Below are 17,370 nucleotides of genomic sequence, written 5' to 3' on the forward strand. Positions count from 1 at the left end.
CCTGGTAACGGGCTTGCCCTTATGAGGGTTAGCCCAGGATATAAAGAGTTGGTCATTGCATCGAAACTCTTTTGACCTGTCCATATAGGTGCGTAAAGCACGGACTGGGCACAGCAAATTCGGCCGCTGTTCCTCAGAGGAACACAGCGGCGGAGGAAATGTCAATGGGGGTACATGAGCCAACCACCTTAGGTACAAAGGCAGGGTTGGGCTTCAGCAACACTCTCGTTTGCCCCGGGGCAAACTGAGTGCATGAAGGATGTACACAGAGCGCATGAATGTCACTGACTCGCTTGGCAGATGCCAGAGCCAGTAACAATACTGTCTTTTGACAGGTGTTTCATGTCAGCTTCTTCCAGGGGTTCAAATGGAGGTCGAGTGAACCCATCTAAAACCACTGCCAAGTCCCATAAGGGCACCAGTGACCGGATGCCAAACGTGCGCGAGCGCGTCCACGCCTAACGGTGCGTTTAAATCGCGCATTGAAAAGAACAGCTGACGTTGAGCGTTTTCTTTTGATGCGAACAGATCCACCGCGGGCCGGCCGTAACGCACCTAGAGCTGACTCACAATTATTGGATGTAGAGTCCAGTCTGCATATAGTGGTGCACCTCTGGACAGCAGATCTGCCCCGAGGTTCATCACTCCTGGTACGTGCGTCGCTCTCAGAGAGAGGAGACGTCCGCAGCTCCATAAGATCAGTTTGCGTGCCAGCATGTGTAACTGGAGAGAACGCAAACCCCCTTGGCGGTTTATATACGATATTGTGGTCGTGTTGTCTGTCCTCACGAGGACATGATGTCCTCTGAGAAAAGGCAGAAAGCGTTTCAGGGTGAGGAACACCGCTAAAAGCTCCAGATAATTTATGTGTGACCGTTGGAGGTCTCTGCTCCAGAGACCCCTCACAGGTCGACCTTCGTATATACCCCCCCAGCCCGTCAGACATGCATCTGTGGTGACCACCTTCCGCGATAGGACAGCACCCATAGGCACGCCCCGTACTAGAAAAGTCGGGTGCAGCCAGTGGCGCAGTGCCATTACGCATTTCATAGTGACCATCACTCTCTGCGCGCCACGACGCGCGGGGTCCAGTCTGAGGGCAGCTACCCAGCGCTGAAACTCCCTCATGTGTAAGCGTCCCAGTCGTACCACCAGGATGGCTGACGCCATGAGCCCCAGTAACCGCAGACATGATCTGAAGAGAACATATTTGCGTGGCTGGAAATGAGCGAGGCAAGCTCTGAAGACTTTCACTCTCTCTGCTGACAGGCGGGCTGTAAAGGGCACCGAATTCAGGCGTAGGCCCAGGAAGAGTACAGTCTGGGCTGGGGACAACATGCTCTTTTCTGTGTTTATTACGAAACCCAGGTCGAGCAGGTGTTTTACGAGGACATTCATCTGCGTAATAGCCTCTTGCTCCGACTGTGCGAGAAGGAGCCAATCGTCCAGATAAGTTGCCAGACGAATACCCTGTTGTCTTAACGGGGCTATCGCGGCTTCCGTACACCGTACAAACACTCGTGGGCTGAGAGACAGACCGAAGGGAAGTACTCTGTACTCATAACAGACACCCTGAAAGGCGAACCTCAGATATTTCCTGTGTGGATAATATACTGGGATGTGGAAATACGCGTCTTTCAGCTCGACTGATGTGAACCAATCGTTTTGGCGCACGAGACGCAACAGAGACGTGTGAGTGAGCATTCTGAATTTGTATCTTTTGAGATATTTGTTCAGAGCCCTCAAATCTAGTTTAGGCCGAATTCCGTTCCCTCCCCGTTTGGGAACGAGGAAATACTTGGAATAAAAGCCGCTCTGACTCTGTTCGGAGGGTATTATAGATATAGCCTTCTTTTCTAGTAGCGAGAGAATCTCTTGCTCCAAAATATGGGCCGACTCTCCCCGGGCTTGCGAATGCAGAATGCCCGAAAAGTGAGCAGGGGTGACAGTGAATTGGAGTCTGTAACCCCGTGCTATTGTCTTGAAAACCCAAGCAGAATATGTGAGCATCCTCCACTTTTCGCTTCTCATAGCGAGTGGAGATGTCAAGTCTGCTCTCTGTGTCTTTATTTGTTGTGTTATGGGGCCCTCTAGTGTCTGAACACGGTGGTACCCCAGGTTGGCAACCTCGGTCGACACTGCGCATGCGGGTGGCGGTGATGCCTTCACAGCCCCGTCCATCGTCCGCCTTCTGAGAGAGGCAGCAGCCGCTCTCAGAAGGGGGAAAGACATCAGACTGTTTATTGTTTTTATTGTTTTTATTTTCATTTTTATGGACTGCGCCCTTGGCTTTAAGCCTGGAAACGACAGTGGAAAATGATTTATTGAGAAACAAGAGTGATGACATGTGTTTGTGTGACTTAAACGAGCAGGGGAGCTTGCTGTCTTTGATGTTAAGTCCATTTCCCTCATGGCGCTCGAGGATGACGTTCTGACATCACTCGAGGCGGCGGGAAGATGGGGGCATGGTTGCACCCCGGAATCACATGAGCATTTAACACTGGAACGTGTTCTGGAGCTGGAGAACAGGGAACTTCCAGCTCTTTTATCGAGGAGAGGAGAGGAGGCTGTCAAGGCCGCTCTTTTCTTCTTCCTCGCCTGATGGCTGAAAATTTGGGTCGGCTGTGCCTGAGCGGCTGCTGCCCGAACCGGAGACTTTCTTGGCCAGCTCGTCCTCCCTCGAGTCTGGGTTGGAGACCCGGGGCGGGCTGTGGCCTCCCCAGCTAGCGGGAAACGTTCTCACAACTTTGGCTAACGTTACCTACAGGTTCTAATAAGGTTTTAAAGAAACATTTTAATCTGATGTTCAAAGAACCTTTTTAGGATGTTTATTATTTCAAATAATGTTCCTATAAGGTTTAAGGTTAACTAAGACATAACGTTTTAACTGCAACATTCAGAGGATGTTTTGAGGATGTTATTGAGGCCTGAGATGACAGAACGTTTTTTTTATAAAATGTTCCTTTCATGTGATATGTTAACAAAGGTGGAACGTTTTGCCTGCAACATTCTAAGGACGTGTTTTGGACTTTGTTGGGTAACACATTAAAGATGTTCTTTATAAAACGTTCCCTCAATGTTACATGATAACAAATAAAGAACATTCTCCAAGCAACATTTTGAAAATGTTTTCAGGATTTATTGAGGCCTGAGATGACAAAGTGTTTTATAAAATGTTCCTTGATGTTCCTTTTCTTTTATAGAACATTCCCTCAATTTTACATGATAACCAAAGAAGAACATTTTGAAAGCAACATTTGGATAATGTTTTCAGGAGGTTATCATTTTTTTAATAAAATGTTCCTGTGATGCAAAATATTAACAGGGTCATGGTCAACGTCAGATTTATTTGTAGTGCGGTTTAAAAAACAAAGTTGTTGCATCTGTTTGAAAAGGATGTTTAAAAGAAATCTGATGTCACCACATTTTTCTTTTTAGAAAAAAACAAGCACGTAATTCATGATATTGCATGTTTGCGTAGGCATGTCTGAGTTGGTTCTAAAAACATTTTGAGAATGTTACCATTCATTGTTCTAGGAATGGTTTCATCGAGAAGTTTTATTTTGGTTCCTAGAATGTACTTCTGAAAGATAGGATAACGTTCTCTAAAAACATTCTTAAAATGTTTGGTGATAACATTGTTCGAACATTATACCCCAAGTGTTTTTGTTGTTTATGCAAATTTCTCTATTGTCATATGGATCGAATAACACTTAGAAAACCAAAGACAGATATATAGAAGAACGGACCGACTATCACTGCCCGTCCCTGAAACCCCTGTTAGTGTTTGTATGTGTTTCTTTCTACTGTGTGTCTCTCTCTCTGCCTGCTGGTCTGCTCTACACGGCTGGGAGCAATCTCCAATCAACCACACCTGCAACCTGCTTGTCAGCCACACTATGAAAACCTGCAGCCTGCACTCATTCCCTGCCGGATTGTTGCCGTGAACGGTTTGTTGCGTGCGGCTCTAGCTTTTTACCAGCATATTCTTTGACAGCTTTGCCTGCTTTTGCCTCACACTGATTTTTGTGTCTCTCCCAGGAGGAATCCAAGGCCTTCCACACTCCCCAGACCAGCCAGGCCTCTCCACCCTGGAACAACTGTTTCCCACTTCCGCCATAACCAACCTCCACTCCCAGCTCCCCTTTTCTAATAAAAAATTTGTACTTTCACCAGCTGATTCCGTGTCATCCTTTTACAAATGTTAATAGTCAAACTCCAATAGTTAAGTAAACTATCATCATCCTAATGACCACAGTGGTCAGTCCACTTACCCAGGAATTTTGAGTTGAACAATTACAGGTATATTATGTCTTTATGTTCAAATAATGTAAACATATTTTAGTAAATTGTTACCATAGAACATTTGCATAATTTCTTTAACATAAACCATGTTATCATTCTCTAAAATAATAACATTCTGACAACATAAAAAATCTAACTTGCAGCTGAAAATGTTTTAAGAACATTAGGGCATAATGTTCTAACAATGTTATCAAAAACATTTTAAGAATGTTTTTAGAGAACGTTATCCTATCTTTCAGAAGAACATTCTGGGAACCAAAATAAAAGCTTCTGCTGAAACCGTTTTAAGAATAGTAGGGCATAATGTTCTAACAATGTTTTCAAAAACATTTTAAGAAGGTTATCACCGAACATTTTAAGAATGTTTTTAGAGAGCGTTATCCTTCCTTTCAGAAGAACATTCTGGGAACCAAACAAAAACTTCCTGCTGAAAACGTTTTAAGAATAGGAGGGCATAATGTTCTAACAATGTTATCACCAAACATTTTAAGAATGTTTTTAGAGAACGTTATCCTACCTTTCAGAAGAACGTTCTGGGAACCAAACAAAAACTTCCTGCTAAAAACCTTCCTAGAACAATGACTGTAACATTCTCAGAATGTTTTTAGAACCAAACATTTCTAGCTGGGAAGACGTCTCTGTTTATGGACACAGTGAAATCGGTGTTGGTTGATATTGTGGAGAGGGTGATACATCGGTACAGAGAAGATATCTGCAACGGATGCCAAGTCAGTCACCCCGGCCAGAGGCAACACGATTGTCTGAATGACATGCCCGATGGAGTTTTTTCACTTCAGTCAAAATATTCATGTGTATGCTGTTTTTAACGCAAAGATGCATTACATCTACAATACAGAGATGAGAGCACATGATACACTTTTGGTGTTTGTTTCATTTCTTCGGTAATGTTACAGAATGTTTCGGAAAATGGAGATTCCAGGACCACTTTAAATGTTTCGTTTACAATACTATTACTATATATGAAAGCAAAAATAAACACATTTTCATTTGTTATGGTTGTTTAATTGAAAACAACATTCAACACATTTTCAGAAAAACATATTAATTGAGATTTTATTTTTTACCAGTATAATGTCCCTCGCTGTTTGACTCTTTTAAAACAGTTATTTTTCATCTATCATTTTCAACCAAGCAGCAAGAGGTCAAATGTAAGAATAAGTAAAAGGAATTACACATAAATCTGCAGAGTGTCCGTAAAAAGTGTTAAAATCACAAACTTGCCTTTTAGAGAAACAGTCTTTAAGAACAAATCTAATCAAAAAATGTACTTCATTTTCTAGTTTTAAGGTTTTGCATACCTCAAAGTGTGTCTAAAAGTATATTGGCAAGAGAAAAAAGCCAAAATCTGCCTAGTGTCAGTAAAAAAAAAAAATGTTAAAATCACAAACTTGCCTTTTAGAGTCAAAGTCTTTAAGAAAATATGAGTGTTACACAGTGACTGACATTCTACCAGTTGTAAAGTCTTCAGACATGAAACTGTATCGAAAAGTATCTTGGTAACACAAGAAAAAAGAGAAAAAAGCATTGATGTTAACAAAACTGGATCGTTCCACTGAAATAGCGTTAAAATCAAAAGTGCCTTTAAAGAAAATGTATTCAGACAAAGTTTTTTTTTTCAAAGATGTTTAAGGTTTTGCATACATAAAAAGTGTATCTTACAGTTCCTTTGTGAGAGAATTACACTCAAATCTGCCGAGTGTCAGTAAAAAAGTGTTAAAATCACAAACTTGCCTTTTAGAGAAACAGTCTTTAAAGAAAAAATCTATTCAGACAATTTACTTCATTTTCTATTTTTAAGGTTTTGGACACCTCAAAGTGTGTCTAAAAGTATCTTGGCGAGCAAAAAAAGCCAAAATCTGCCTAGTGTCAGTACAAAAGTGTAAAAATCACAAACTTACCTTTTAGTTACAGTCTTTAAGAAAATTTATTCAGACAAAGTATTTTATTTTCAAAAATGTTTAAGGTTTTGCATACATAAAAAGTGTATCTTACAGTTCCTTTGTGAGAGAATTACACATAAATCTGCAGAGTGTCAGTAAAAAAGTGTTAAAAATCACAAACTTACCTTTTAGAGAAACAGTCTTTAAGAACAAATCTAATCAGACAATGTACTTCATTTTCTAGTTTTGAGGTTTTGCATACCTCAAAGTGTATCCAAAAGTATCTTGGCAAGAGAAAAAAGCCCAAATCTGCCGAGGCCATTAAAAAGAATATTAGTTAACAGTCTCCGCAAAACTTAAAAAACATTATGAATCATAGTGCTAATACACAGTAAATACAATATATACACAGAGGTTGTTTAACAAGCAACATACAACATTTAATAATTATATGAAGTACTTACCAGAGTTTTTCAGGATCAGATACTTGTGATATCACACCTACTTGTGATATCACACCTCGAAAAAAGGGGAGGCGGGACTTAGCTCATTAGCATAATTGGGGGGCGGGCCCACCTGTCACTTTTTATGCTAATGTGATGGAAACAGTATCCTTATTACTAATTGAGTTCTTTAAGGTAAGATGGCGCCTGCCCGTTAAGGGCTTTGTAGGCGAGAAGAAGAATTTTAAATTCTATCCTGTTTTCTATATAGGGAGCCAGTGTAAGGCAGCCAGAACAGGAGTAATGTGGTCCCTTTTCCTAACTCTGGTTAGTACACGAGCTGCAGCATTTTGAATCAGCTGAAGCGACTTAACTGACTTCTTGGTACACCCTGATAAAGGAGTTACAATAATCCAGCCTTGAAGTAACACATGCATGGACTAGTTTCTCTGCTTAGTTTTGAGGCGAGATATGCCTGATTTTTTGCAATGTTACTTAGATGGAAGTAGGCGGTCCTTGAAATTGATTTTATGTGGGCGTTAAAGGATAAATCCTGATCAAATATAACACCAAGATTCCTTACATTCTCACTGGAGGCCAAATTAATGCCATCCATAGTTAGTATATCTTTAGATAATTTGTTTCGTCGATTCTTCGGGCCGAGTACAATAACTTCAGTTTAGGTCGTGTTTAACATCAAAAAGTTTAAGGTCATCCACGTTTTTAAGTTCTCAAGGCAGTCTGGAATTGTATTTAGATGATTAATTTCATCAGGCTTGATTGATAAATATAGTTGAGTATCATCCAAATAGCAATGAAAATGTACAGAATGATTCCTTATAATATTGCCTAACGGAAGCATATATAATGTGAACGAAATAGGTCCAAGCACTGAGCCCTGTGGCACTCCATGGCTAACTTTTGTTTGCATGGAAGATTCATTGTTGACACGTACAAGCTGAGAGCGTTCAGACAAATAGGACCTAAACCAGCCTAAAGCAGTTCCCTTTATGCCAACTAATTGCTCTAGTCTTTGCAATAGGACTTCTATGGTCAATAGTATCAAATGGAGCACTGAGATCGAGCAAAAGAAGAATAGATACAAGTCCTTTGTCTGAGGCTATTAGAATGTGTTGGAGATCGGAGGATGTTTAAAACCAACCTCGTCTCCGCGTGTCGTTTGGTAAGCTGGGTAAATTCGTAAAAAAGGAAGGGATTAAGAAACACCAGAATGCAAGTTAAACAATAATCTTGTTTTAATGATAAAAAGCAACAATACAAATACAAAGGAAGTACTTCCTGCTCTTCCTCCAATCTTACGGATCTGGTCAGTTTGAAGAAAAGAAGAGACTGGTCTAAAGAAAACATAGGCTTATATCCAAAACCCCCCCCCCCCGAGGGATCCTCCACTTAGAACAGACAGCCAATCAGCGCGAGCCAGAGGCGACCCTTACATTCGAGATAACAAACCCCTCCTTGCAAGTTTCACATACTTTTGGCATTTTATAAAGATAGGTTTAAGATATAGTTTTTTATAGTTGGGTTATACAAATAACACATGTGAGTTACCTTAACCTCAAACAATTTTAACAAGAGGAAAACATCCGCTCTGATCTCAAGCAGTTAAAAAGTACCGCACACTCATTTAGCCTGCAGCTCTTCCAGACACTTGAGCTATTGTTCTTTAAGAATATTCCCTGCAGAATCTTTATTTCAAATAAAAGGTTTCACATTGCATATTTCCAGCTTCCTTTACACATACTGTTATTATTAATACAAAGTAATCAACCACACACATCTATTTAAAACAAGTAGATTTCCCTGATCATTTGACATGCTGAAAATCTCAAGAAGAATGTCCCCTCCCCCAGCTCTCTCGTCCCTGTCATAAAAGCTGCTTCCATTTCATATAGAGTAGTAAAACATGTTTAAGCTAATTTCTCCACAATGTTTGTAGCCATTTAGTACCCACACATGAAAGAATAAAAACAGAGGAATCAAATAAAACGCCAATACAGGAATAGTTGATAAATGATTATACAGGACATATGATCACAGTAAGGAATACACACACATATTCTCTATGAAGTGACCCTTGTTATAGGTCCGAATGTCCTGTCCCCTGAAAGTCATGAGTTTTGGTTGATTAACAGAAGTTTAATTGTTCTTATCGCTTAATGGCTTCCCTGAACTTCCCTTCACCCCAAAGTCAGCTTATTAGGAATGAATACATTTTATTGATAAGCTCAAAAGGACCTTTATCTCATTTACTGCTGGGTGACCCAAGTCTCAAGGCCTCTTTTGGGGTCTGTAGGAGATAAATCATTAATTCTATAAGGCTTCAACTGTCTTGTATCTGAGGCACATCTCCCTTTGGGCTAATCAATACGGGTTTTAGCAATTAGCAGAGGAAGCTAGAGACTCAGGGCCCCTTCCTTGCTGGGAACTGCAAAGCAGATGTCAAAGGTCATAAAACCACCCTTTTGACTACACATGAAAAGTGGAAGAAAAGACTATTGCTTTAATTTATTATTACTAAGTAGTGGGACATTGTTTCAGGAATATATGAAAAGCCTCTCTATTATTTAAACAGTAAAAATGTACTTTCAAATTTAACACCCACAAATATATAAGGTGACATTAAAATGAATATACCAGACTGAACTTTCCTGCCATAACACGTTACTTTAATACTTCAAATAATTCAAATAATACTTCAAATGTCATTTGATACTTTAACCAGGGCTGTCTCTGTACTATGATGTGTTCTAAAGCCAGACTGAAAATCTTCCAATAAATCATTGTTTTTCAAGTAATCACACAACTGTTTTGCGACTGCTTTCTCAAGAATTTTTGAGAGGAACGGAATATTAGAAATAGGTCTATAGTTGGCTAAAACCTCTGGATCGAGGTTTTGCTTTTTAAGAAGCGGTTTTATCACTGCTACTTTGAATGATTGTGGAACATAGCCTGATAATAAAGACATATTCATAATATTTAATAAGGAAGTGCTAATTAATGGAAAAACTTCCTTCAACAGCTTAGTTGGAATCAGGTCTAAGATGCACGTTGATGGTTTAGAAGAGAGAATCATTGAATTTAATTGTTCAAGGTTTATGGCTGAAAAGCATTCTAGTTTACTATCTAGTGTAATATTAGAACTTACGTTTCCGGGAGCTGTTGATAACACTATACTGGTCAAAGGCAAGAGGTCATTGATTTTGTTTCTAAGAGGAACAATTTTATCATTAAAAAAGCACATAAAATCATTACTACTGAGTGCTATGGGAATAGAAGGCTCAGTCGAGCTGTGGCTCTCTGTCAGCCTGGCTACAGTGCTGAAAAGAAATCTTGCATTATTCTTATTCTCATCTATTAATGAAGAGTAGTAGGCTGCTCTCGCTTTACGCAGTGCTTTCTTATATTCATTGAGAGTAATAGGCCAAATTAAACGAGATTCTTCAAGTTTAGTGGAACGCCATATCCTTTCAAGTTGTCTCGACTTTAGCTTTATTTTGCGACAGATGGAAGGCTGACAGGCAGGTAGGCCATCCAGTTATTTTATTCAGGCCGGCTAAAATGATTGGTCGTGCTTTTTACAGTACTACGGCTTCCACAGATGAAATTTGATGAAATGTATTTATTGTCAAAGCATTTAATATATTCATTGCTCTCGGATGTTAAGAGCATTCCATGGAATATAACAAAAAAGTGTTTCTGAAATAAATTACATACCCCACATTTAAAGGTGGGGTGTGTAATTTTGGAGAAACCAGCTCGAGTGCGCTAGAATTTGAAAATACACAATCGGAAAAAATCTGTCACTTCCTTACAGAGCCCCTCCTCCAACACACACGTACGCGCACATGACCAATGAGGGCACGAGGTAAGTTTGTGCACAGATGGAAGGCTGACAGGCAGGCAGGCCATCCGTGCTTTTTACAGTACAGTTAATCTTCCACAGATTACATTTATTTATGGATTTTTTGTCAAAGCACTTAAGATATTCATTGCCATCGGGATGTTAAGAGCATTCCATGGAATATAACAAAAAGTGTATCTCGAGTCGGTTTCTCAAACTTACTTACCCCACCTTTAACTTGCACTATGAGATGCTCAAATAAAGTATTTTAAAGCTTGGGAGAAAAAAGGCAAAGCAGGCGATGAAAAAAAACGTACTGTAAGCAGGCATCGCTTGAATGTCTTAATTGCAGTCTATGACATTTTGGGAGCCAATAAATAAACCAGTCTTGTTATTATTCTCACTCCTGAGGCCTCTCAATAAACCGCTTGACTTGTTTGCTGCGTGTGATCTTGACAACAAGGCCGGGGATTGAATTTGCTGCCGACGTGTTTTTCTTGAGCCATGCAGCGTGTGATGTGATAGGGATTCCCTGGAGGACGAGTCAGAGAGACAGAGAGAAAAACAAGTTCCCTTCACTTTGCTACATTACTGACATGTCCAATTATAACACTTTTTATAATATTGTTTTACATTTTACTGAGTAAGTAAGGGTTTTTAGTACAATTCAAGAAGTTATTTTTTCTTAAATAATAAATGAATACAAATAGATATTTAAGAAAAGGGTCCCTATTATGCACAATTTCAGGTTCATATTTGTATTGTTTGCCTCTACTGAGACATGTTTCCATGCTTTAATGTTAAAAAATGCTTTATTTTTCTCATACTGCCTGTGCTGCAGCACCTCTTTTCACCTACTAATACTGCTCTGATTGGCTAGCTGGCCGGCTCTATTGTGATTGGTCAACCGCTTAGAGATGTCCCACCACTTTGTGATTGTGTTCTCTGGAAAATACTTATTTGTTATATTCAACTAAACTGGCTAAAACAGGTTATTCAGGGGGGCATATCACACTCCAAAATGTAGGAAAAAAGTACAAATAGGAAGGAAACTTTCAAAAGCTTTGGCTAAAATCAATAAAAAGCCATCTTAAAAAAAAAATGAAGAGAAGAAAAAATATATATATATGGATATAGGGAGTTTTTGGGGTATATTTATTGTAATATACTTTGTTTTCTTTTTACAATATATTGATCCAGTAGTTTGCCATGACCATCATCATGTCCTTTTCTGTAGGAGAACTATTAGGCTAATTCTGAGCTACATATTTGTATGTTGTGCCTCTACTGTCACATGTTTAATTTAATGTTCAAAAAGCTCTTTATCTTTCTCACACTGCCTGTGCTGCAGCACCTCTTTTCACCCTCTGTCTGAAACCAGAGCCCAGTCTGCTCTGATTGGTTAGCTGGTCGGCTCTGTTGTGATTGGTCAACCGCTTTGAGATGTCCCGCCCCTTAGCATATAACCTACAATGTGTTGGAGCTGTAGCCCAATAGAAGCACAAGTGTTACATAGTGATGTCATTATGTTATGGAAGTAAACAAAGGAGTTCAATGGATGCGTTTCAGGCAGGGGGGATGGGAGGCAGGGGGGGTGGGAGTGTGTGTGAGAGAAACTCCCTCTGTAGGGAACTTTGGGATTTTAGCCTTTGCAGACCATTTACATGCACAAAAACCTATATAACACACTACAGGAGAGGGAAAACCACAAAAAGCATAATAGGACCCATTTAAAACTTTGCCAAAATGTCAACAATATTTAGGTGGAGGCTTCAAATAAGCGGAGTTGGTTTTCTTCCTTCCTGAATTGAATTAATTTATTAACTTTGCTATGTAAGTGTTATTTCAATTGTGCAAAATTAACCCTAACTCAACCCATTACCCAAGTGCAGCACTTTGGTAATGTACATACAGTTATTGCTTTCTAGCTCTGTCCATGTGTCCAACTCTTCCCTTTTAATGCCTCTAGCCAACAGTGAACAAGGGTTGAAGTTCACTTTAATTTTGCGAAATCATTAATTGGAAAGATTTTTCTAATTAAATTTCCACGACCGATAAGAAAACAGCTTTGATAAGAGGCCTGAGCGGAGATAGAGGGCCTAATTACATTAATTACTCTATGCCTGGAGGAGAAATCTGAGTCAATAAGTTCTGCAGCCCTCTAATCTTTTCATAGAATAAAGCCGGAGGTGGACCATTGTACGGCTTTAGCCCGGGGTCTGGCACACTGCCAGGCACAGCTCGGCTACTCTCCGTTTGATTTGCAAGAATTAAGTTATTAAACGCTCTTAATAACTTTGGAAATGGCCGGTCATTTCTCATGGCATTGTCAGTCCCTCCACGTCACAGACTTTTTTAAATGACCTGCTGCAGCTCAAGTGTGAAAGTCACATATAACGTCTCGATCCTTCTGATAAAACGAACAGAAACAAAACAGCTGTAGGAGGTTTGCTGCTGTGAGAAAAGAGGCTGATAGAAGAATCCCCAAATGTCCATCTGCTGATTCTGTGAAATAGCATTAAAATGCCGCTCTGTCATACTAACAGCAGCCCAGGCAAGCAAGAGCACTAAGAAATACAATGAATACTATTTTCTTACATATCAAGTCCTTATTACATAATTATTTCAACACACGTAGGTGTAAATGTAAGGACAGTGGTTTTTCAATATACCTTACTATACACCCGCCAATCTTCCCGTTACTGCAACTATGGTTGTGGATTTAAGTAATAATTTGTAGCAGTTTCTTATTTCCACTAGATACATGTTATGCTGTGTACTAAGGTTGTTGTCTGCCAGAAGCTGTCATCATTAGTCCTATGCAGTTTTAAGCCATATTTTTACAATAAGGATGTTTTAGTCGTCTGACATCTGGATCTCAGGTTGTTCAGAGAAAATAGCCGAGAATAAGTTAGCCTTTTATTTTTTATTTTACTAGCTTTAATCGAGTAGTCTGTTTATTTTGTAAAGAAGAAGAACTTTGCAGATAATTTGCACCAGTAAAATAAGTAAACATTTTCTTATCTGGAGACGAAGCCTGCAATGATGCCAATGTTAGTGAGGACAAAAAGTCCCACTATCCTAAGCTATTTCACAACATCACCGAACTCTAGCAGCCTGTTAGTCCGGGGTTTAAAGTTGCATTCCATTTTTTTTACCTTTCACTTTTCCTAGGCCTTTGAAGCGAGACTGTCCAAAGTAGTGTATCTCAATCTATCTTCCCCCGCTCCGCTCTATGTTCAACCAATTGGTATCATATGCACACTCAAACAAATGGTAGATTCATTTGTTACGCTTTTCAGAGACAAACAGAAACACCTATCAGTAAGTAGTATGAAGTGTTATGCAGTATGTTGGCATCTCATAAGCTTTTGTTGTTATTGTTTTATGACAGTGGATCGAGTAAACAAAGTCCTAAGTTCCTCTTGGCTTTACTGAGATCCTGCCCTGAACTTTACAGTTAAATGTTGATTCTCACGGCTCTCGTAAAGTCTCACCTGTACCTTAACCACGCCCTCCTCCACCTCTCCACTTCCTCCTCTATAATGGCGCATTCTCACAAGGTTGAAGAGATTAGAAAGTAGCTCAGTCGCTTTTCAAATACCACTAAGCTAACAAGTCTTGTGCGGCTATTAACCTAAACCTGTGAACTACAAAAAGACCAAAGCCTCTTCACACTTATTTTCCCCCAACACATTAGCCTCAGTATGAAGACACTGTGGTGATCTTATAATCATTAACCTAGGCCTGAATAAACAACTCTCAAGCCACTCAAATGAAACAAGTTCAAGATACAAAATAACTTTCTGTGCACGTTTGTTCAGTGAAGTTTCGACGAGCAGGATGATATGAAAGTTGTCACTGTTCTGTTAATTCACCTCTGTGTGTCTTACAGCTCTGACTGTCAGCCTCATTTATGCACTTGGCCGAGACGATCTTTCCGCACACAGGCCTAATTGATTAGCAGCCCAATTAAAGAGCAGCGACAGGGGCCGAGGCTGGAGGAGAAGGTGACAGAATCACGGCGCTCTCCTCTTCTCCGGAGTAATTCTTTTACTGAGGTTCTAAATCGAGTTTGCCTCGGACTGATAATGGATGTCCGTGCTATCTAAACATGCCCCCAAAAGCCAGCTCAATCCCTCAGCAGAGATAAAGCGGACAAATTACACAAGCAGGAAAGCGCAAGGAATGAAAAAAAGAACTCTTGAGGGGATTCATCGGAAGCTTTTGACTGTTTGTGTTTTTACATTTTCTTGTCAGTGACTGCCCCTCCATGTTTGCTGTGAAGCGTTGCATGTAAGAAAAAGGCAACATTGGAGATGCATTTCAGAATGATAAATTGATCATTCAATGGGTTATCTCGGTCTCGTTAACTTTCGCCTGCATGCAAATGATGTGTTGGATTAAACAATGGGGTCCGAGTATGGCAGGCACTTCATCTCCTGACCGGCTGTGTGGAGAGACACATTGATCAAAGCGTCATGTCCAAGATCTCCAACACTCCCGCCCCTCTCCCAGCAATCCATCACCGGCCCCTCCTCTGGCCCAGATGGCAGTGTCGTTTAACATTTATATAAATGCCCCACCTGACTGGAAATACCTGCACAGGAAATGTGTGACATTATAATGTCCTTCAACAGTCCAATGGTCACAAGGACAAAAAAAGTCGCCCACCACGCTTCTTGGAAACCTACAAGGCTGTAATGCCCGTTACACTCCAGAAAACAATTTTTTTATACAAAATACATTTTAACCATCACCCACTCAGATGACATTTGAATGGCCCATAATGGCAAGCAGAATTTAACCATTTACCTCTGAGCAACACATTACTGCAGTAGCCACGGTATTCATCGGCGTCAGCCCTGACACTGCCTGATTGGCAGTGATTCAATCTGAATTGGCTATTACCAGTTGCCTTCATTAATTGACCTTTCGCAAAGCCAAGCCCCCCCTTGGTTACTGTTGCTAGTCTGACAAGCTGAGAGCTAGATGCATTAAACAAAGCCATAATGGAGGGTCTCCGTAACGTCGGAGTCGCCTTAACAGACTCATTTTGGAGCAATAATGCAGCAATATCGCAGCAATATCCTCCAGGTCCCGACAAAAGGGGCTACAATACGCTATGGAGGGTTATATCCATAGTATAAACATTAGAAAAGAGGGAGGCACAACATCAATAGAGGCACTTGCATACAGGTCGCAGTGCAAGAGTGAAAAACCACATGAGCTGTATGTCAAATTCGACGGAATTATTATTATTATTTTGGAATAAAACAATACAATCACAAGAGGCATTAAATGTTGTAGTTTGTCTAAAGTTAACTACCGTTTCCTTGGTGGCTTTCTGCATCCACCTTGTTGTTCCCTTGTGGGGGTCGGGGTGCCCACTTGTGCAGCAGGATTAGGGAAGTCGGCAGTAGGCTTCCCATTAACAAAATGCTACAAAGATTAAAGCAAAATATAAATGAATGATTGCCTGTTGGCTTTCTTGTTTGTACTTTGACCACAGGTAGACTAATAACGGAGCTCAGCTGTTCAGACATTATTATGCATCAAGTGATATACATGGTCAAAACGACCTATAAGCACACAGCTTACAGCTGTAGTCGTGTGACTTTAGCTAACGTTAGTTAGTGAAATTAGTTAATTAAATTAGTTAGTTAATTTGTGAATGTAATCTTTGCTAGCTAGCTAGCTACGTTAGCACGTATTTACCTTGGAGCAAACGTATTTGTGTTTGTTGATATTCGCCATATTCAGCTGGGCATGGGGCCTGCCGCATTTCTTTATCCACTGGCGGCATCTCTCCTCTCGGGTTTTGGGTTTAGGAAACGGGTAAAATATAACCCCCCCCCCCCCCCCTCTAAGCTTATGGGATATCTGCTATCCGATTTGCAAAGACCATAAGCACAACGCTTCACCATTTTCGCAATTAATTTGAACGCTAAGCTTGTCGGACTTCCACAGGGAGCCGCGCACGTGATCGAATATGATTAGACAACGGGCATTTAGGGGCATGGCTTTGCGAAAGGTCAATTGGATTGGCCAGGATTTTTTGAAAATGTTTTAGGAGTTAGGGTATAAATATATGGGTAAACCAATCACAAGCAGAATAGGGCAAAAAGTAGAGGCAGCGTAGGATGGGTTATACCTTCGCCAAAGGTTCGCACTTAATAAACTGAATAAATGTACAAAACATACTATTAATATGCTCTTCTGTAAGCCAATAACAGACATTTCTATTTTACATCACTGTTCATATAGAAACGCATTCAAACACTTGAATGCTTGAAAACATACATTTTGCATACACTTAACAAAGGCAGACTGGAATTAAATACAGCAGGAAATTAGTTTTCGTTGATGTGTATGGTAGAGGTCAAAGTGGAAAAATATATCCCTCAAATATACAAATATAAGTAAAAAATTGATTCACTGACTAGAATGAATGGACCCGTAGTCAGGCAAATAAACAGAAGAATAAACCGTGAAATGTAATCAATCAAAGGCATGTATGTGTGCAGGATTATAAAATCTACCTTTTTCTTGGCAGGATACAGCGTGGCCATGCCTCTCTATTAAGGAGGTGTCAAATATGAAAGGAGGACTGTGCTCCGCCCTTCAGGGAGCAGCGGCGACACTCCACTCTCACTGTTACCCGTGTTAAAATGCAAATTGCTTTTCCTGACCCCTCTGCGGTGGACAGGGAGGGCCTGTAGCTTTCAAAGTGACCTGCTTTTTGCTTCAAGAGGCTGCACACTGTGATGCAGCAGGCAGGCGCTGACAGGGCGAGGCAGCTTAGCAGATAATATCGTCCATGGCAACAGAGCAGCAGGCAAACCAGACAAAAACACCA

General features: G+C 40.4%; 1 long non-coding RNA gene across 1 annotated transcript; it reads left to right on the forward strand.

Moving 5' to 3' along the window:
* The first annotated feature begins 1,359 nt into the window (after positions 1-1,359).
* Positions 1,360-4,172, forward strand: LOC307015866. The gene is made up of 2 exons (XR_013801663.1): positions 1,360-3,950; positions 4,042-4,172. It is a non-coding gene; the product is annotated as an uncharacterized lncRNA (long non-coding RNA).
* Positions 4,173-17,370: the final 13,198 nt, after the last annotated feature.

Source organism: Notothenia rossii (genome assembly GCF_949606895.1).
Source record: "Notothenia rossii genome assembly, chromosome: 1".
In the NCBI taxonomy this organism is placed as follows: domain Eukaryota; kingdom Metazoa; phylum Chordata; class Actinopteri; order Perciformes; family Nototheniidae; genus Notothenia; species Notothenia rossii.